Source organism: Sturnira hondurensis, unplaced genomic scaffold, assembly GCF_014824575.4.
Source record: "Sturnira hondurensis isolate 20B ecotype Veracruz unplaced genomic scaffold, ASM1482457v3 Scaffold0000867, whole genome shotgun sequence".
NCBI classification, from domain to species: domain Eukaryota; kingdom Metazoa; phylum Chordata; class Mammalia; order Chiroptera; family Phyllostomidae; genus Sturnira; species Sturnira hondurensis.
The window spans coordinates 3,332,405-3,354,980 of record NW_028073498.1 but is presented as its reverse complement, the minus strand read 5'-3'; the positions used below and the strand labels follow the sequence as shown (position 1 = coordinate 3,354,980).

At 41.5% G+C, this 22,576-nt stretch overlaps 1 protein-coding gene and 1 pseudogene across 5 annotated transcripts in view; one reads left to right on the top strand and one right to left on the bottom strand.

The window, feature by feature from the left end:
- TFDP2 (transcription factor Dp-2) overlaps window positions 1-22,576 on the bottom strand; it is a 165,840-nt gene that overhangs the window by 128,785 nt on the left and 14,479 nt on the right. The window contains exon 1 of one of the 5 annotated variants that reach the window (XM_037051436.1): window positions 4,578-4,595. The exons of the other annotated variants lie outside the window; for them this stretch is intronic. The gene's annotated coding sequence lies outside the window, so the exon portion shown is untranslated. Of the gene's footprint in view, window positions 1-4,577; window positions 4,596-22,576 lie in introns of those variants that run through there. 5 annotated transcript variants of the gene reach the window in all.
- Window positions 2,751-4,392, top strand: LOC118990942 (zinc transporter 2-like; annotated as a pseudogene).

Sequence of the window (22,576 nt, the reverse complement as noted above, 5' to 3'; positions counted from 1 at the left end):
CCAGGACATCTTTAAATGTTCCAACATCTGAATTATAGGGGTACCAGAAGGAGAAGAGGAACAGCAACAAGTGGAAAACTTATTTGAACAAATAATAAAGGAGAACTTCCTCAATCTGGCAAAGGAAATAGACTTTCAGGGAGTCCAGGAAGCTCAGAGAGTCCCAAAGAAGGTGGACCCAAGAAGGAACACACCAAGGCACATCATAATTACATTACCCAAGATTAAAATGAAGGAGAGAATCCTAGAAGCAGCAAGAGATAAGGGGACAGTCACCTACAAAGGAGTTCCCATCAGACTGTCAGCTGATTTCTCAAAAGAGACCTTCCAGGCAAGAAGGGGCTGGAAAGAAGTATTCCAAGTCATGAAATCCAAAGACCTACAGCCAAGATTGCTTTATCCAGCAAAGCTTTCATTTAGAATGGAAGGACAGATAAAGTGCTTCTCAGATAAGGTCAAGTTCAAGGAGTTCATCATTACCAAGCCCTTATTATATGAAATGCTAAAGGGACTTATATAAGAAAAAGAAGATAAAAATATGAACAGTGAAAGGACAGCAAACACACAGTTATTAACAATCACACCTAAAACAAAAGCAAACTAAGCAAACAACTAGAACAGGAACAGAACCACAGAAATGGAGATCACATGGAGGGTTAGCAACAGGGGAGTGGGAGGAGGAGAAGGGGGGAAAGGTACAGAGAATAAGTAGCATAGATGGTAGGTAGAAAATAGACAGGGGGAGGGCAAGAGTAGTGTGGGAAATGTAAAAGCTAAAGAACTTATGACACATGGACATGAACTAAAGGGGGGAATGTGGGGGGAGGGGGTGTGCAGGGTGGTGGGGAATGAAGGGGGAATGGGACAACTGTAATAGAATAATCAATAAAATATATTTAATAAATAAATTTAAAAAATGGCATTTGCCTGCAATTTTATCTTGTTTTTTCAGAGTGTGACTACTATTACTTGTGTACGTTTTCATTTGAACTTTGCAATATGCGCCTCCAATTCTGGGGGCAAGGACACAAAAACAAAACAACTGCCAGTGATTTTCTTGGATCATATCAATCCTCCCTAAATTAACTTAATTTATAAGTTTCACATCTTCAAAATGTTGAGTCTTCTTATCTAGAACAAAGTATCCATTTCCATTTATTCAAACGTACTTCTAAGTTCTCCAGGGGTATTTAACATTTTGTCCTTATTTAGGTGTTATGGGTTGAATTGTGTCTCTCAAAAAAACGTGTTCAAGCCCTAAATCTGTGAATGTGACCTTATTAGGAAGTAGGGTCTTTGTAGAGATCAACAAGTTAAGATGAGGCTGTCCTGAAAGGAGGGTGCGCCCTAAGCCACTAGGACTGGTGTGCTTACTGGAAGAGAAAAGATGTGCTTACTGGAAGAGAAAAGATAAACACCAAGACCGGAGGGAAGTCGGCCACAAGACCACAGGTGGAGGCAGGGACTGGATTGTGCTTTGGCAAATCAGGAAATGCCTGGGGTCACTAGAAGCTGAAAGAGGCAAGAAAGGAACCTCCCCTAAAGGCCTCCGAGGGAGAGGGTCCTGCCAATACCTTCATGTCGGACTGGAAACTGCTGGACAAACCGCCGCAGCCTCCCAGAAAAAGTGCTCCTAGGGGGAATCAGGTACATAGACAGAGAACAGACCTGGGAGACGAAGCAATAAATGGAAAGACAGAAAAGGCAAAGCTCCTGAGGAAACAAAAACAGGACCTACCAATCCTTCCTTTCCCCCTCTCCCTCACGGGTGGGGAACACCAGTTCAGAGAAGAAACTGACAGAAGAGGAAGGAGTGGCAGAACCCTCCAATCAGGAACTCTGCCCACAAACTAAGCAGACACAAGGACGATGAAAGTACATTGTGCGCATACCGAAGGACTGCATGCAGACAAAAACATACGAGCGAAAACTTTACTGTTGATGGCTTTCTTCCCCAAACCAACCATGAAGTGGGAAAAAACTGTAACACACACCTCAAGCTGAATTAGATATTCTCAAACAACAATCTGCAGATATGGGGAAAAAAAACCCTGGGTCAGAAATATCAAAACTAAGAACCAAAGTGGGCAAAAAAAGAAATTAAATAAAATTGACTGAGCTACAGAAAGAGAAATAAAAGGCAAAATCATATGTGAAATACACACTAAATTACCAGGCACACAGGGAGTAGAGACTTCCATAAAAACTGAAAGGAGGGGAAACCGCAACCGTGGCCTGAGGAGCCACTCCCTGGGGGATCCCTGCTCTGGGGAGGGGGTGCTCAGAAGCGAATTCCTACAAACCCAGACGAGAGGCCTTCTTGGTGGGACGCTGCCAGATCGAGAGGGGAAGAGCACGTGCAGCCATCAGCTCAGTCCTAACTTTGCAGAGGCAGTTAGGCCTTTCGTGGCAAGCCAGGTAGGCTCCCCAAGGACACAGCGGAGGGGTGCGCCGGGGAAGCGCCGGGGAAGCTCCGGAGGAGCGGGGGGGGGGGGGGGGCATCCTTTNGGGGGCGTGGCGGCACCAGCCGGGGGGGGGGGGGAGCATCCTTTACGCCGCCCATGCCCTCACCCTTTACCGCGGTCTTCTGCACGTGGTGCGCAGCAGGCCACTTCACACCGGGTGGTGAGGACCACATAAAGCGCTCAGAGCAGAGGCTGCAGCTCGAGGCAGCGGGGCGCACAGGGCGGGACAGGAGAAGTACGTAGGCTCTCTCCGCAGGTGCATACGGCGCAGCATCTGGCACGTAATTTCCTGACCCAGCCCGGGGCGTGCAGGGCTGCAAGAAGGCCACGGATGAGCAGCATCTGTTGGATGCCAGCCCTGGAGCCTGGTCTTACATGGACATCTGTAATGAGATGGGGCTGGCTGGATTTCTGTGTCCCAACCTGACTTGGAGTTGTCATCTACTGAGCTGGCTGTGGAAAGCAACCATTACCATCACGCCCAGAAGGGTCCTGGCAGTCACTGCGACGCCAAAAAGCAGTGGCCTGTCGCCACCACTCTCTGGTCTCTGCCATTTGCCTGGTGTTCAAGACTGAGTAAATCATTGGTGGGTGTCTAGCATGTAGCTTGGCAATCATGCAGACCATTTACTCACTGGCTTTGCCAGCATGCTCATCAGCCTCTTCTCTTTCTGGATATCCTCCCGGCCCTGCCACCAAGATCATGAACTTAAGCTGACAGCAAGCTGAGATCCTGGGAACCCTGCTCTCTGTGCTGTCCATCTGGGTCATGACTGAGGTACTGGTGTACCAGGCAGTGGAGCGGCTGACCTCTGGGGACTATGGATTGAGGAGAGGACCATGCTGATAACTGCAGGCTGCGCTGTGGCCATGAACATCATAATGGGGTTGACTCTTCAGCAGTCTGGCCACTGGCACAGCCCTGACACCTGCCAGCAGCAGGAGAACTCCAGTGTCAGAAATGCCTTTATCCACATGATAGGAGGCTTGCTGCAGAGCTTGGGCCTCCCAGTGGTGGCCTGTATTTTACATGAGTACAAGTACGCAGACCCCATCTGCACTTCTTCTCCATCCTGGCTGCAGCCTCAACCATTCTGAGAGACATAACCCTGGTGCTAATGGAAGGGACACGCCCAAAGGCGTGGACTTCACAACTCTTCAAGACCCGTTGCTGTCGGAAGCCTTGCACAGCCTGCATATGTGGGTGTTGTGGCCCAGCAGCATGTACACATCACTATCGCTGACAGCCAGCACCCGCCTACAGGGAAAGTTCCACTTCCACACCATGACCATCCAGAACAAGGACTACTCTGAGGACAGGAAGGACTGTCAGGCATGCCAGGAATTCTCACACTGACTGGCCAAGTGCCAGCTGCAGCATGGACAGGACTGAACGTCCCCCAGGCCCAGCCAGGACTCTGTTTACCTTGTCTGCATTATAAACCAGATCCCTCTCCTGACCTTAGCTCCATGGTCAGTGTGGAGGAGCCTCACCCACACCAGAAACAAGGCTCTTCCCCTTCCTCCCCCATTTGCCTATAGACAGCCCCAGGATGGGGACTCAGCCTGTACAAAGGCAGTATGACCCGACTCCTCCTGCTCCTGGGTCTGTTCCTGGTGAGGCTGGGTTTGGGCCTGACCCTCAGCCAATGCTCTTATCACCAGCCTCAGGGAAACCTGGTGAGTCATAGTTAGAGGGGGCTGAAGGGCCTACCTGCCTCATTTCCCTCTTTCAATCTGTCAGGCCTTTGCCTTAAGAATCTGTAAAGAAGCCTGGAAGCAGAGCCCCCTCCCTCTGCCTCTAACAATGATTTGATTTAAGGAGGCCGTGGAGTTTGGGGAGTTGTGAGACAGGCTAGTGAGCCAAAACAAGTGGAATAGGGAAACTGAGACAGTTAACAGCTGGCTGTTACAGACATTTACAACCATCTAGAAAATCACAAAATCCTCTCTTCCCTAGTGTATCAATTTGAGATCCTCCCCTAAGCCCTCCCCTAAACTCTTAGTCCTTAAAACCCTCAAGATGGCTCTGGCTGGTGTGGCTCAGTTGGTTGGAATGTAAGCACCATACACCAAAAGGCTGGGGGTTTGATTCCAGGTCAGGGCACATACCTAGGTTGTGGGTTCGATCCAGGTGATATTTCTCTCTCACATCGATGGTTCTCTCTCTCTCCCCCTTCTTCTCTCTCTAAAACCAATAAACATATTTTTAAAAGTTAAAAAAACAAACAAAAACCTTAAAGGATATTGAAGAAAAGCAGGAAAACAATAAAGAGAATGAAAATGAAATAAAGAATCTATATATTGAAAAGTCCTACCAGCTACTTAGGAAAATTGACTCAGAATGATAAACTGTGACATGTATCCTAGTAGGACTCTTTATGAAGAAGAAGAAAAAAACAAAACAAAACTGGGCATTCTGGCAGAAAGATAAAATATTTTACAAAGGCAAGGGAATTACACAGCATCAAATTCCTCAAAAATAACATATAAGCACAACAAAGGTAGAACAGAATTTTCAAGAAACTTTAGAAAATGTAAACCCAGGATATTACACCCTGCCCAAGCTGTACCTCAAGTTTCAAGGACATCAAAATAGTTCTGATATCAGTATTGGTGATGATCTTTTTGGATTTGACACCAAAAACAAAGATAACAAAAGTAAAAATAAATGAGTGAGATGACATCAAACTAAAAAGCTTCTGCACGTGTCCCAATATGCCAAGTTTGTGGGTTCAATCCCCAGTCAGGGCACATACAAGAATCAACCAATGTCAAAAAAATGAGAAGAGGCTTAGAAACCTCCAGGACATCTTTAAACGTTCCAACATCCGGATTATAGGGGTACCAGAAGGGGAAGAGGAACAGCCATGAGTGGAAAACTTATTTGAACAAATAATAAAGGAGAACTTCCCCAATCTGGCAAAGGAAATAGACTTCCAGGAAATCCAGGAAGCTCAGAGAGTGCCAAAGAAGTTGGACCCAAGAAGGAACACACCAAGGCACATCATAATTACATTAGCCAAGATTAAAATGAAGGAGAGAATCCTAGAAGCAGCAAGAGATAAGGGGACAGTCACCTACAAAGGAGTTCCCATCAGACTGTCAACGGATTTCTCAAAAGAGACCTTACAGGCAAGAAGTATGGAAAGAAGTATTCCAAGTCATGAAAGGCAAGGACCTCCATCCAAGATTACTCTATCCAGCTAAGCTTTCATTTAGAATGGAAGGGCAGATAAAGTGCTTCTCAGATGAGGTCAAGCTCAAGGAGTTCATCATCACCAAGCCCTTATTATATGAAATGTTAAAGGGACTTATCTAAGAAAAAGAAGATAAAAAATACGAACAGTGAAAGGACAACAAACTCACAGTTATTAACAACCACACCTAAAACAAAAGCAAACCAAGAAGACAGCTAGATCAGGAGCAGAACCATAGAAATGAAGATCACGTGAAGGGTTAGCAACAGGGGAGTGGGAGGAGGAGAAGGGGGGAGAAGGTACAGAGAATAAGTAGCATAGACAGTAGGTAGAAAATAGATAGGGGGAGGGCGAGAATAGTGGGGGAAATATAGAATCTAAAGAACTTGAGACACGTGGTTATAAACTAAGGGGGGGAGAATGGTGGGGGAGGGAGTGTGCGGGTGGAGGGGAATGAAGGGGGGGAATGGGACAACTGTAATGGCATATCAATAAAATATATTAAAAACAACAACAACAACAAAAAAGAATCAATCAATGAATCACAAATAAGTGGAGCAACAAATCGATGTTTCTTTTCCTCCCTCCATACTTTCCTCCCTCCCCTTTCTCTCTAAAATCAATAAATAAAAAAAATTAAAAAGTGTCTTCACAGAAAAGGAAACCATAAATAACATGAAAAGGCAACCTACTGAGTGAGGGAAAATATTTACTATTCATATATTTGATAATGGGTTAATATCCAAAACATATTTTTAAAAACTCATAGAACTGAATGGCAAAAACTCCACACACAATCCTACTAAAAATGGACAGAGAAACTGAACATTTTTCCAAAGAAAGCATACAAATGTACTGTCGGGGCCTAAAGACGGGGGATGCAATCTTTTCAAGAAGATAGCACCAGGAGGGCTTGGCTGAGGCAGCCGAGCCAGGTAGCCCCCACCCTTGTGGGCATCTCTCAATCACGAGTACTACCTACCAATCAAGATGCTGATCATGCGCCCACCCACCAACCATCGCCAAGAGCATGCAGTGAGCATGCACAGGACAACCTATCAGGACCACCTCCCCTTTTCCCCTGCCCCCTATATAACAGCCCTGCCTAAAATAAAATTTGCAGCTGGATCAGAATCCTTTGTCTTGCTGCCTTTCTTCGCACCTCTTGTTCCCATCCCTATTCATCCGTTTCAGGTAGACTCGGGACCCCAGTTGACTGTTCCGCGGGACGGAACAATGTACAACAGGTATATAAAAAGGTGCTCAACATCAATAATCATCAGGGAAATGCTAATCAAAACCAAATGGGTTTTGGTTTTGATTAGCATTTTGGGTTTGACAGCATCCAAGCATCTCACACCCGTCAGAATGGCTGTCATCAAAAAGACAAGAGCGAACGAGTGTTGGTGAGGATGTGGAGAAAAGGGATCTCTTGTGCACTGTTCAAGAGAATGTCAACTGGTGTGGCCACTATGGAAAAGAGTATAAAGTTTTCTCAAAACCTTAAAAATAGAGCTGCCATACAATCTGGCATTTCCACTTCTGGGAACAGATCTGAAAGAAATGAACTCACTATATTGAAAAAGACAGCTGCGCCCCCCTGTTCACTGCAGCATCTACAATAACCAAGACGTGGGGAAACAACCTAAGCGTATGGAGATGACTGGATGAAGAAAATGTCTCATACATCTGAAAAACCGCAGGCCCCAAATAGTGCCACTCATGCTAAAAAGCCCATGACACCAAACGAAGATTTAATTAACCTGATCGAATAATCTAATAGCAGTTTCAACCTTTCACAGAAATGTAATCTTTTCCCCCCTTTTTATTTACTGGGGTGACACTTGTTAACAAAAGTAGTTTTCACAGGTGCCAATCTGTAACACACTATCCCCAGAAATAAAATCTTAGTCAACCAGTCTGGAATTTCCTGGTCACACCAGTAATCAGTCTATCACAAAGGTCCTCTCCAACCCCACAGAAACAAGAGCCAACCTGCACCAATTGCCTCTTCCCATTCTCTTCTCCCGCAAAAGGTGTCCAGGCCCCAAACTAATCCTCTCTTTCGCTAATAGCTTCCTTGTCCGACCCCTCTCCCTATAAAAACCCACCCTTTGTCCATCCCTCAGAGAACCCTTCTGGTTTCTAGATAGAATGCCGGCCAATGCATGAATCACAAATAAAGCCAATGTGATCTTCGAGTTTACTTGGTTGAAATTTTTTAAAACACATACATGTTTAAAAACATATACACAAAATGGAATATTATCCAGCCATAAAAAGGAAACCCTGCCATTCCCAACAGCATGGTGGTCCTGGAGGGTATTATGCTCAATGAAATAAATCAGAGAAAAACAAATACTACATGATCTCACTTACATACGGAATCTAAAAAAACGGAACCTAGAAACAGATGGATGGTTGCCAGAGGTGGGGGGAGGGAATTGCGTGAAAGTGGTCAAAAGGTACAAACTTCCAAAAATAAGGTACAGTATGGGGATGTAATGTACATCATGGTGGTTACAGTAAGTATTTTATATTTTATATATTAAATATATTAAAGTTGCTAAGGGAATTAAATGTTTTTAAATGTCAGGTGATGCATGCTTAGCTAACTGTGGTCATCATTTCACAATATACACATGTATCAAATCAGGATATTGTATACCTTAAACTCACACAATGTTGTATGTCAATTTTATCAATAAAACTAAAAAAAGAAAACCACGCACTTTGAATATGGCAAAACTGAAGGGAATACTATGGATGTGCGCCCTTTCTGAGGACTCTGTTACAGGATAGCTTCGTCCAACCCCAATATGCCTGGGACGATCCTGCAAGAGGACCGACAGCATTGGGTACATTGAATTGTAGAAGTCAAACTCAGACAAGACTGGGGCCACGGAGGGAAGAATGATACGTAAACATTACGTTTCTCACAAAGTAGACAATACAACTAAAAACTGGAAGGAGAGAGGAGAGAAAAGGAAAGTAAACAAAGACCACTGATTGTTATACAGGTGAGAATCAAAGGATACCATTTTTTACAAGTTTTACTTATTTATTTTTAGACATGGGGAAGGGAGGTTGAAAAAGGGGGAGAGAAACATCAGTTGCCTCTCCTCCATGACCCGACTAGGGACCAAACCCGAAACCGAGACGTGTGGGAATTCCCTAACAGGGAATCAAACTGGTAACCTTTCGCTTTGTGGGATGATGCTCAACCAACCCAGCTACATTGGTCAGGCAGAATACCATTGAAAACTGATCCAATGTTAAGTAAGAAAAACGGTACCATTAGAATAAAGATATAAACCTTTCCCAAACATCAAAAGAGATACTTAAAACAGCAAAGAGAACATATAGAGAAATACAGTAACCATAACCTAATATACACCATAATGACAAATTGTATGTCCCACTTTAAGTACATAATATACTGTGTTTATGTCATACAGGGGGTTGATCAACTTAATAGACGGTGCTTATACAACTGGTTATCCATCTGAAAAAAATATACAGAATATACCAACTGTCTTAAATGCATTCCTTTGAAAAAAAGAGGGAATAGCATGAAGGAAGCTGCCTGGGGAATGCTACTAGGAGACACACCTGTGAGTGCGGGCAGGAGGCAGAACTGGGAATGGAAACCGGCCCAATGAGGTCACAACTCGGGCCTCAGCTGACAATACACGGAGCTCTAGCGCTGGGATGCTCTTCAGAGTTGTCCGAAATGGAGGCTAGTTGGGTGGATTTTACATCCCTGCAGCACTCAGGTCTCACAGCCCTCCTCTGGGAGGGAGCATAACCTTGGGCACAACAGTGTCTTGGGCCAAGGGCAAGTCCCAGTAAGGGATGCAGCTATGAGCTGTCAGCCTGTGTGCATGGAGAATGCATATTCAGTTCTGAAGGGAAGGCCTGGGCAGAGGACCCACGACAATTAGAACAATGAAAATTAAGTAATTGATTTTGGACACTTTGCTGTACTTCTGAAAATGGTGTGGAAGGGTATTGAATGTAAACTGTGCTTGAAAAGCAAAACTAAATTAAATAAAAAAAAAATAGAGTAACTTCCATAACATGGATGAACGTTAAAAATGTAATACTAAGTTAAAAATATTTATACACACACACATAGATACACAACATGATTATATTTACATAAAGTTATGGCATGCAAAATAATATATATTTCTTAAAGATGTACAATTAAAAGTAAAAATATAAAAAGCACATGGGAGCCCTGGCTGGTGTGGTTCAGTGGACTGAGCACCAGCCTGCAAAACGAAAAGTTGCCGGTTTCATTCCCTGTCAGGGCACGTGCCCGGGTCACGGGCTGGGTGCCCAGTTAGGGGCATGCGAGAGGCAACCGACTGATGTTTCTTTCCCTCTCTTTCTCCTTTCCCTTGCTCTGAAAATAAATAAAGGTTTAAAAAGTTATTTTAAAAAAGAAGCATATGGGAATCATAGACACCTTCTCACAAATTTCCCTTCTCCCTGTGAGAGAAGGGAAGCATTTAAGTTGGGGACAGAGGAGGCTTCAGCCACATGTTGGACTGTAGAAGCAGAGTTATAGTTACATATACTTATTTATTTGTGTAGCTCAACTAAATAAGTATATGTAAAAAAAAAAAGAAAAACAAATCTAAGACCCATCTGTTAAAACAATAACCTGATAAACTACTAGCAAACTTAATAAGGAAAATAAATGAAGAAAGCACCAATACACAGCATATAAAAAGATAAAAGAAAAAAATATCATAGAACCAAAAGAAACCAAAAATCATAAAAAGCTATTTTGTTCAGCTTGTGGCAAATAAATTGAGAACTGGATAAAATGGGTAATTTTCCAGAAAAATATGTTAACCAAAACTCCTCCAGAAGAAACAGAAGATCTAAGCTGACAAGTTACTACAGAAAAAAATAAAGCTGCAACAGAGCTGCCCACGCAACCGGGGCCATATTCTCTCTCAGATGAGTTCTACTAAAAAGCAAAAAAAAAATTTTCATTATTTAATGGTTAATTTTTTAAATAATTATTAATTTTAACTAGTAATGCTTTTTAATCAAATGCTAAAATATACTTTCAAAGGACTTGACAAGATGTATCCATTATAAATATAGTCTTGCTAAAATTCTTGTTACAAATGTTTAATGAAAGAGAAAACAGTAATGTTTTTTTCCTCCAGCAGTTTCGTAATTTTTCCCTCGGCTCTTCATTTTTGCGTGCAGTCATGAGTGTGGGGCACAGATGGCTCATCTGTCTTTATGAGAGGCAGGGCAGGGGCACGGCGAAGGGGAGATGTGTCTGTATCTCAGAGCTTGCAAAAGCTCTCCTACTTGCATCAATGTTCTTAGGAAAACAGGAAGCAAGGTCGCTTACAAGTAAGAACTAGGGAGAAGATGTTAGAGGTTCAAAGAGAAAGATGTGAAATGGTACCCTGAGGGGTGTGGGAAAGTTAAGGGACCACGCAAACTCGAAATAAGCTTCGGGCAGCGTGCAGAGTAATACAAACACTGACACCAAGTACTGATGAGCCCAACAGGGAACTCGGCCTTATCAGGAGCGGTGTCTGTGTGTGGGAGGAGGCAAGGAGATAAAAACGGCCCAAGTAGAGAAGAGCCATCGCGAAAGGGCACCAGATACTAAAAACATGCACTTTGTGTAAAAAGAGGGGAATATTCAATGAATCAGACAAAAGAGCTAAATGGTTTTTTCTTAAAAGGACTGAATTTTATTTTTAAATCTGGTAGAACTAGTTTATTCTTTATATGCATGAATAGCCTTGATAAAAATGAAATTTGAAAATAGTATTTGAAAAATTAAAAAGGAGTAGGGTAAGGAAGAAAAAGTGTGTACCCATTTGTATACACACATGTAGAGATGTTATATGTTTAGCTATTTGAATAAATACTGTGTTTGTTTAAAAACAGAGAAAATGATGAATATTTAATGAGATTATACTCATATTTTATGAAGAATGCATATAGAATTTTACTAAATGCCCTTTCGGCATCTCCAGATATACTTTTCACTAAGCATTTGTTAAAGAAACTGTCCTATTAAAGAAAAAAACCAAGAACATCTATTATTATCACTCAGCATTATTATTTAATATTGTTCTGCAAATACCAGCCAATGTAATGAAACAAAAAATAATAACCTAAGTATATAAACTGGAACCAAAGAGGTAAAACTATCCTTGTTTATGAGTGATGACGACTGTTCACAGGGAGGCCTCCGGAGACTCACCCGGGAAAGCTCCTTCAGACAAGGAGGGGACGGAGTGACGTGGCGGATGAGACTCACGCTCAGAAATCAGTAGCTTTCTTACATATTAAAAATGTCATCTAATAACAACTAGTTAGAAGAAATCATGGAAAAATTACCCCACTTACAATAGCAATGACAATAAAAGAAAATTAGGAAGAAACTCAGTGAAAAATGTATAGGGGAAAAAAAAAATTAAAAACAAAAAACCACATTCTTGAACAAACTACAAAATCCTAACAATATCAACTGCCCCCAAATTATTCTACATATAATGTGTCACAAAATTAATAATATATTTTCCTTCTAATTAGATCAAATGATTCAAAAATTAATATGGAGTGTAAGACCTAAAACTATAAAACTCTGAGAGAAAACAGGCAGATAGTTGCATAAGAGTGGATTTGGCAATGATTTTTTGGATACGACACCAAAAGTTCAGGGAACTAAAGGAAAAAAATCAACAAATGGGCTGCGTGAAAATTTGACTTTTGTGCATGAAGACACTGCACATAGAGCACAATGACAAGGCACAGAATGGAAGAAAATATTTTAAATGATATATTTGATAAGGGATCAAAATTTAAAACATTTAGAGGACTCTTAAAATTCAACAACAAAATTCCAATGAGCACTCCAATTCAAACACGGGTAAAGAATGTGATAAACCTTTTGCCAAAGAAAATTGTAAGTGGCCAATAAGCACATGAAAAGGTGTCCAACATCATAAATATTGGGGAAATGCAAATCAAAACCACGATGAGACACCATCTCCCACCCATTAGGATGGCTACTGTCAAAAAAACAGAAAACGAGTGTTGGTGAGGACTTGGAGGTGCAGTGTTGATGGGAACGTAAAATGGTACAGCTACTGTGGGAAATAGGATGGCAGTTCCTCAAAAAGTTAAAACTTAAACATACAATCACCATATGATCCAGCAATTATACTCCTGGGTACACACTCGAAGGAAGTGAAGCCAGGGTCTTGGAGAGATCCTTGTCCACCCATGTTCATGGCAGCATCGTTCGCAATGGCTAAAACAGGAAAGTAGCCCAAGTGCCCATCACCCGATGAATGGATATGCAAAATGCTGTCTATACACATCACAGAATAGTATTCAGCCTTAAAATGAATTAAATTCTGACACGTGAGACAAATGGATGAACCTTGGGGACAGTATGCTAAGTGACATAAGCCAGCCACGAAAAGGGCCAGTACTGTGGGATTCTACTTATATGAGGTACTCAGAGTGGTCCCAAGCACAGAGACAGAAAGGAGAGCAGAACGGTAGTTGCCAGGGACTGGGGGACAGGGAACGGGAGTGGGGGTTACTCTTTAGCGGGGACAGGCTCGGTTCCTTCCACAGGACGAAAAGTCCCACAGGACGAAAAGTCCCACAGGACGAAAAGTCCCACAAGACAGCACTGGTGGCAGCGGTTGCACAACACTATGAGGATACTTAATACCACTGAATTTTACACTTAAGAAGTGACTAAAGTGATCGATTTTATGTGTAACTATTACAATATAAAAATTGTAATAGTTACAATTAAAAACATATTACAGAAAATAAAGTAGGGGAAGAGGAAGAAAAAAGTTTATGTGGAAAAATAAGCAAGAATAGCCGCACAAATTTTGGAAACATAAAGTAAGGATGAGCCCCACCCAATTATTTGAATAAGTTATAAAGTTACAATAATTAAAGTACTATACATGCTACACGAAAAGGTATATAACTTAATGAACTACAAAAACAAGCCCAAGAACAGTCCCGAATTCGTAACAAAATTTAATAAGTCTCAAATTTCAATCATTGGGGTATAATTGGTTAAGGTGGGTTATTCCAGTAAGCAGTATTGAGAACTGAGTACCATCTTAATAAAAAAATTAATTGGAGCCATATTTTACTCCTCATTCGAAATAAACTTCAGGTGGATCAAATAATTCAATGCAATTTTTTAGGTTACTGGAGGAAAACATGGGAATTAGGCTTTTTAATCACTGTGTATGGAAAACTTTTCTAAATCCAAACCCAGAAGTCATCAAAGGGAAAACACTGACATGAGTACAACCGGTGCCTATACATACATACATACTTCTTCTTTCATTTAAAGAAAACACCTCAATGCAAAAATCATAAAAATCAACTGGAAAATAAAGTATTTGCAACTCACATTGTCAGATAAAATTTCAGTAAGTTTTTCAAAAGCCAGAAGGTGGCGATATCACTTTATCACAGCCCCCTGGTACCAAAATCCGCGCCTCATCTTTTGTCAGCAGGGACCTATTTTTCCTCTTCTTTGTGTCTCTTGTCCTCTCCATTCCCTCCAATACCTACCTATCCTTCTATTTCTCACCAGTGATACAAAACTGAAATAAATATTAGTGGAAAGGGGAGAGAGAAGAAATCCTGAATATATAACAATACTATTTTAAATGGATATAATTACAAAGTGTCAGTTTCTCTTTGTTAAATATGAACACTGGTTTATATCTGCCCTCTCCTGAAACTACACTAAAATGATGCTAAAGGGCTAAAAAAAGAATAAACTCATCAAAAAACATATATATAAAGAAAGGAGACAACAGCTGATGAGGGAGATAAATATAATACTTTTTGAAGCCCCTCAGGTTGCTGAGTCGTCGGCAGTTGGCTTGGTGAAAGGGAACAAGCCAACGCCATGCATGGGAGGGTAGGTGAGGGTCGGAAGCCAGTGAAGAAGCAGGCACAACAGAAAGGCTCAAGAGTCTGAAGGTACGAGTCAGGGTTGGTCTGAAAGTAGGACCAGTGGTTAAATGTTCATAAGGAACAGTTTTCATCCAGAAGCCTCCCCACGTATCCAAGAAACTGCCCCTCCTGTACGCCAGTGAGAGACAAGTGTTTCACTTTCTTAACACACTACACCAGACAGGATGCATGAACCAGGCACACACAGGGCTTGTCTGTCGCACTATACCACAGAGATTAAATGAAGATTTCCACGCCGAGCAGTAGACTCCCACCTCTGTTCCTCAGATCAGCTTCCAGAACACAGGCCAATCAAACAGGGGGCTAGGACATTCCTCCACGGGAATCTGACCCAAGAGAAAAGACCTACAACCACTCAATCACCTTAGATCTGCAGTTAAAGAAACAAACTCACAGATCCAGAGAACAAACTGATGGTTGCCAGATGGAAGGTGGGTCAGGGAACTGGGTGAAAAGGTAAAGAGATTAAGAAGTACCAATCGGCAGTCACAAAGTAGGCCTGGGGATGTAAAGTACAGCCTAGGGAATACAGTCAATACATTGTAATCACGATGTACGGTGTCAGGTGGGCATGGAACTTATCAGGAGGAATTATTTCGTAAGGTATATAAACGTCTAACCACTGTGCTGTATGCCTGAAACGAATAATATTGAATATCAAATATAATTGAAAAATTTTTTAATTAAAAAAAAGACATAGTTAACAACTCTCCATGGACAAAGTTTTTACTCAGCTTTTCACTGCCTTACTCTTTTTTTTTTTTTAAGATTTTATTTATTTATCTTTAGAGGGGAAGGAGAGGGAGAGAAACATCAATGTATGGTTGCCTTTTGTGCATCCCCTGCTGGGAGTTGGCCTGCAGGGAACCAGCCTGCAACCCAGGCATGTGCCCTGACTGGGAATCGAACTGCGATCGTCTGGTTCGCAGGCCCACACTCAATCCACTGAGCTACACCAGCCAGGCTCACTGCCTTAGTCTTTAGTCTGAACAGATGACCCAAGTTGATGGAACAACTGAGAAGAGACCTCAATTATGAAGTGAAGAGACCAAACTAACAAAGCAGGAGTAGACCAAATTAATAAATAAAATAGAAGGAAAAGAGAAAAAAAGGAAGAGGGAGAGAGAACAAGAATACAAAGGAAAGGGAGGAAATCACCCGCAGAGTAGAACAAAAAGTTTTTTTTTTTAAGATTTTATTTATTTTTAGACAGAGGGGAAGGGAGGGAGAAAGAGAGGGAGAGAAACATCGATGTGTGATTGCCACTTTTGCACTCTCCACTGGGGACCCGGCCCGCAACCCAGGCATGTGCCCCGACTGGGAATCGAACTGTGATCATCTAGTTCACAGGCCCGTGCTCAATCCACTGAGCCACACCAGTCAGGGCAAACAGGTTTGGAAAAATTGAAAAAAATTATAACACTGATCTAGAAGGTCCAACTAAAAAGGAATTCCAGAAGAGGAAGAGAGAGAAAAAAAAGGAAGGAAATGATACCAAAAAAAGTGACATTTTTGTTTTTGACAACATAGTGAACTAAATGATGTGTAAACTTTATCTTAACAAAACATTTACAAATGTTGAATAAATTAAAATAAATATTCTCTCAAATGCTAAACTTATAAGAAAACAAAATTTTCTGCTGCCATGGAGGAATCTGTCAATAACAACAAAAATATAACCAAACTTTTGGCTTTTAATGGCTTTAAAGTGACAAGAGACAAGGCCTTGTGAACTGTGTTAAGTAATAAAGAACTGGAGTCCTGGCTGGCGTAGCTCAGTGGATTGAGCGCGGGCCTGCAAACCAAAGGATTGTGGTTCGATCCCCAGTCAGGGCACATGCCTGAGTTGCAGGCCAGTTCCCAACAGGGGACGCACGAAAGGCAACCATACATTGATCTCTCTCTCTCTCTCTCTCTCTCTCTCTCTTTCCCTTCCCCTCTAAAGATAAATAAATAAAATCTTAAAAAAAAAAAAAGAACTGGAATTGAGCCTCCCCCCCCTCCTTTCACACATTCTTAGTGAAAAAATGAACTAAAGGTGTGTGTGGGGTTGGGGGTACTAATCAACCACCATCAAAGACAAGACAAGAAAATGTTTCTATTAAGCTCTAGACTCTGGAAATTAGGGAGGGGTGGGGGGGGAAGGATCTTCTGAAATCCTCAGACTCGGCACTGCCTCGTGTGGCTCACTAGATTGAGTGTTGGCCTTTGAACCGAAAGGTTGCTGGTTCAATTCCTGGTGAGGGCGCTGCACCTGCCTGGGTTTTGGGCCAGGTCCCCAGCTGCAGGGTGTGTGAGAGGCAACTGGCTGATGAATCTCTCAGACATTGCTGTTTCTCTCTCTATTTCTTTCTCCCTCACTCCCCCTCTCTAAAAGTAAATAAACAAAATCTTTTAAAAAGATCTTCGGTTCAGATGACCTCCAATGAAAAATAAAACAAAACAAAACAAAACAAAAAAACAAGTCACCCAGACACAGTAAAACACGAGATCTTCAGAGCAGAGAATAACACCAAAGATACAAGGAGAAAAAAAAGTAGACAAATAGGACTTCAAATTCAATATCATTAAGTTTCTTCCTATGTTTTCTTCTTTGCTCTTAAAGTTGAGGGCCTCGGATCACTGAGTTAATTTTTGTATATGGTATAAAATAAGGTCCAGCTTCATTCTTTTTCATGTGGATATCCATCCAGTTTCCCCAACATCACTTGCTGAAAAGATTGTCCTTCCCCCTTGGCACCCTTGTCAGAATCATTTGCCCACATATGCAAGGGTTTATTCTATTCTACTATATCCCATTGGGCTATTATATTCCACTGGTCTGTCTTTGTGCTGCTACCACAGTTTGATTAGTGTAGCTTTGTAACAAGGGCTGGAACTGGGAAGCGTGAGTCCTCCAGCTTTGTTCTCTCTCAACATTGTTTTGGCTGCTTGGAGTCCCCTGAGATGCTATATGGATTTTAGGATGAATTATTCTATTTCTGCAACAACAACAAAATCGTTGGGATTTTGATAAGGATTTCACTGAATCTGTATATTACTTTGTGTAACATCAACATGTTAAACAATATTGGTGATTCCAATCCAAGAACGCAAACTGTACATGTATTTGTGTCTCCTTTCATTTCTTTCAGCAATGTTTTGTAGTTTCCAGTGTACAAGTATTGCCTCCTTAGTGAAGTTTATTCCTAAGTATTTTATTCTTTTTCATGATGTCCTAAATGGAATTATTTTCTTAATTTCCTTCTTAGATTATTCACTATGTTAGTGAATTGAAATACAATTGATTTTTGTGTTGACTTTTTTATCTTGCAACTTTGCTAAATTTGTTTATTAGTTCTAAAAGACTAGGGCTCCTGCCAAGACGGAGGCATAGGTGGAAACACTGTGCCTTCTCCCACAACCAAGTTCGAATACAACAAAGGTTTGGAGAACAAAGACGCAGCCAAAGAACAGAAAATTGAACTATACAGAAGTCTGACAACAACGAACCATTCAACTGGACAGGTAAGAGAGGCAGAGCCAGCAGTGGAGCAGGGTCGGGCAGGAAGGATCCCCCGACCCCAGGCACGCAGGCAGTGCCCCCCGCTTCGGGCTGACCCCGTGAGGGAGTGGGGTGGCCGGCTGGATGCGGTCACACATTCGAGCACAGATAAACCAGCAGAGGAGTGAGTAGTGGGACGAACTGCGCAGGCCGGTGGCCGCCATTGCTCCCCTCTGACCCCGCCCCCACATACAGTGTCACTACCCAGCGACTGAGTGGCCTGGCCCTGGTGAACACCTAGGGCTCCGCTCCTCATATGTAACAGGCACGAACAGTCCAAAATACGGCTCAAGAAGAACTCAAAACCCCAGAGCCGATAACTCTAAGTGACCAGGAAACAGCGAACCTCTCAGATGCACAATTCAAAACACTGGTGATCAGGATGCTCACAGAACTGCTTGATTTTAGCCACAAATTAGAGGAACATATGAAGGCTAAACTAATTGAAATGAAGGGAAATGCACAGGAAACCAATAGTGATCGAAAGGAAACTGGGACTCAAATCAAGGGGGTGGACCAGAAAGAAGGAAGAAATGACCAAACAGAAAAAAGTGAAGTTACAAGAATTCAAAAAAATGAGGAGAGGCTTAGGAATCTTCAGGATATCTTTAAACGTTCCAACATCCGGATTATAGGGGTACCAGAAGGGGAAGAGGAACAGCCACAAGTGGAAAACTTTTTGAACAAATAATAAAGGAGAACTTCCCCAGTCTGGCAAAGGAAATAGACTTCCAGGAAATCCAGGAAGCTTGGAAAGTCCCAAAGAAGTTGGACCCAAGAAGGAACACACCAAGGCACATCATCATTACATTAGCCAAGATGAAAATGAAGGAGAGAATCCTAGAAGCAGCAAGAGATAAGGAGACAGTCACCTACAAAAGAGTTCCCATCAGACTGTCAACGGATTTCTCAAAAGAGACCCTACAGGCAAGAAGGAGCTGGAAGGAAGTATTCCAAGTCATGAAATCCAAAGACCTACATCCAAGACTGCTCTATCTAGCAAAGCTTTCATTTAGAATAGAAGGGCAGGATTTTACATATCAGGCATGTCTGTAAACAGAGATGATTTTGGTTCTTTCCAATTTATATGCCTCTTATTTATTTTTCTTGCTTAATTGATCTGGCTAAGGTTTCCAGTACTGTGTTAAATATAAGTAGTGAATGTGGACATCCTTGTATTGTTCCTGAATTTAGAATAAAAGCTTTCAGTTTTTCATCACTGAGTATAATGGTGAAAATAATGGGCTTTTCATATATGGCCTCTATTATGTTGAGGTAGTTTACTTCTACTCCTAGTTTGCTGAGTGTTTTTATCATGAAAGGGCACTGAATTTTGTCAAAGGCTTTTCTGCATCAACTGAAAAGATGGACTTTTAAATACGTGGTGTTGGGTAGTCATTTTGAAAAAGACAAAATAAGGTCCATATCTCACAACACACAAAAAGAATAAATTCCAAGTGATCAGAGATCTAAATGTAAAAAAAAATGAAGCCAGGCAGCCATCAACCTAACCAAGGTTGATGAATGTGAATATCACTGACGATAAAATGCAACAACGTGATGACCCCTCAACACAATGCCCTGTGAAAACACAAATACAACGTTCTTTTTGTGTGTGATATTTTACTAAAAAGCCATAACTGCAGTCCAATCAGCGACAATGGAAAAACCCAGAGGGACATTCTGAGAAACACTTGATCAGCACTCTTGAGAAGTGTCAAAGTCACACAACAAAGAAAAACTGAAGGCTATTAGCGAATAGAGACAGCTAAGGAGGGATAACAAGTAAATGCGACCTGGGAAACTGAATATAATCCTGGGACAGAAGAATGTCATTAGTGAATAAACTGGTGACATTCCAATAAGGTCTGGAGTTCAGCCAATAACACTGTACCAGTGTTCATTTCTTGCTCTCCACGATCACACTATAGTTTCTGTAAAATGTTAACATTAGGAAAAAATGGGCTGAGGAATGTAATTAAACTCTGTACAACTTTTTACGAATTTCCTAAAAATCTAAGAAAAAGTCTAAAACTAGTTCAAAATGGAAAGTTTTATAAAAAAGAAATGAAGCAATAATGATATCATTAACCAACAATTACATCATTAGGTATCTAAAAGTAGATACCGTTAAAGGTGGTCTTGTCAATTCATGCTGTTAGAAGTCAAAATAGTTCCCCTGGGGAAGAGGGGGTCACCTTGAAAGGGACTAGGGTGCTAGTAACGGTCTGTTTCTGGACCTAGGTGCTGGTTACACAGATGTTATTTAGTGAGTAAAAATTAAGTGCAATTTTTAAATGTATAATTTTTCAATGAAAAACATTTTTTAAACATGGTTTTTGCCTCTGGAGAGTGGAACTAAAAATATCAGGAAGACTTTTACTCCAGAAAATTCTGAAATTGATAATAGTTGAATATTGACACAAGAAGTCAGAAAGGCAAATGGGACCCTAAGCCCAAAAGTGTCCAGGAAAACACAACTGGCCTACTTTACTTCCTCACCCTCAGCACCTGCTCTTCTTACTCCTCATGAGGACACGTGGGATTCGGGCAAGATGACCAAGGTCTAAGACTGAGAGTAGGCAGTACTTAATTGGGAATATCAGATACAGTAAGGTTCGCATACATGAAGCACAAGAAAATGCAAATTGTCAGAGCTTACAATATTGAACATAAAATTTTAGCAAAGACTGGTTATTTAGGACGTATGTAGACTGTGCACAATTCATCAGAGCTGCTTAGTCGCAACATGAAAAGTTGATAGTGGGCTGAGAATTACTCTATCCTTGAGGTAGTTAAGGTGATAAAAATGAGACGTTTTACATAAATTAGTAAGTCAAAATAAGATAATAGTCCCCTGTTTTCACTCAAGGCCAATCCGAGTCGAATTGTTTTTTTCCAAGGTGAAACACTGGAGCAAATTTTACACCAAAGGGAAGTATTTGATGAGTCAGAAACTTCTGCTACTGCGATGGCCAGCCAGTCAGGCTCTGTGGCGGTTTGCTGCGATGCTTCAGTGCACTGGGCACATCCAGAGTTAAAGGGGAAGAGAAAAAATCCTTTTGTGCTACATTTTCTCTTTGATAATAAGATATGTACTATCATTCTTACTTTCAAATCCTTATTTTCATAGACAAAGACATAGCCACACCCCTGTTGACAGCATCATCAGCCACGGCATTTCTGATTGAAATACATGGTGCTCCTGCTCTGTAGCTAACAATAAATGCCACTATAACTCACTATCATACATATATACATACATATACATATATATACACACGTATATTTATCTTTTTGAAAGAGATTGACTTGTTGTTCCATTTATTTATGCATTCACTGGTTGATTCTTGCATGTGCCCTCTCTGGGGATTGAACCCACAACCTTGGTGTACCAGGGCAACATTTTAACCAACTGAACCACCAGCCAGGGCTGTTATTATATATTTAGCCTTCTTGGGGGTTTTTTTTGGTGGGGGAGGAAACACTTTTAGTCTTTTTCTCTTCTTTCATCACAACTTTGATTTGACATCATTTCATTACATTTTATTTCAGCTTACATATGCATATTTAATTTTTGAACAAGTCAAAAGGACAGGTAAGCATATAACATACACCTTACAATCAAATTAAAATACTTGTTACAAACCAGTTAGGTTAACATCTTGAGTATGTATGTACTTGCTTCTGTTCACAGTACACTAGTCAGTACATCATAGATTCACACAGTAAGCTCATAGTCAGGATTTAACTAGTTAACTGAAATACAGCTGAATTTAAAACACCACATACATTACACAGAAATGACCTATTTTTGAAGTTACAGTGAACAGTATCCCTTGGGAAAGGAGGCCAATCTAAAGCTAAGGTTCATCTTCAAATCGCTCACATATTTCAGTGAACTCACAACACTCCAGAGGAGACAAAAACTACACTAGGAAGACCTAACTAAGAAGACACTGTCAAGATTTGGGGGTTTTTGCGTGCACGCCGGAGGCCTAGGACAGCACCCCGCGTCACAAAGGCTCACGCTGGAGCTCTAGCCCCGCCACCACTCTTCCCACAGTTAGAGCAACGCGCATCCGGAACTACAAAGTGAGAAGCCCCGAATCCAGTCTGACCATACTTCGGGGAAGATTACTTGACACCATGGTCACATCTCAGGTGTTTGACGAAGGAAGCCATTAGAAATCCATAATGAATATGAAGCACTCAGATTATGGACCTTTATCTTGTTACTTAACCCTTTGTTTTGGGGGGGTGCTTTGTTTTTACATTTTGTGGGTTACAGAAGAACAGCTTTTTAAACAGATTTCCACTTTTTTCAATGAGCTGCTTATATAAAA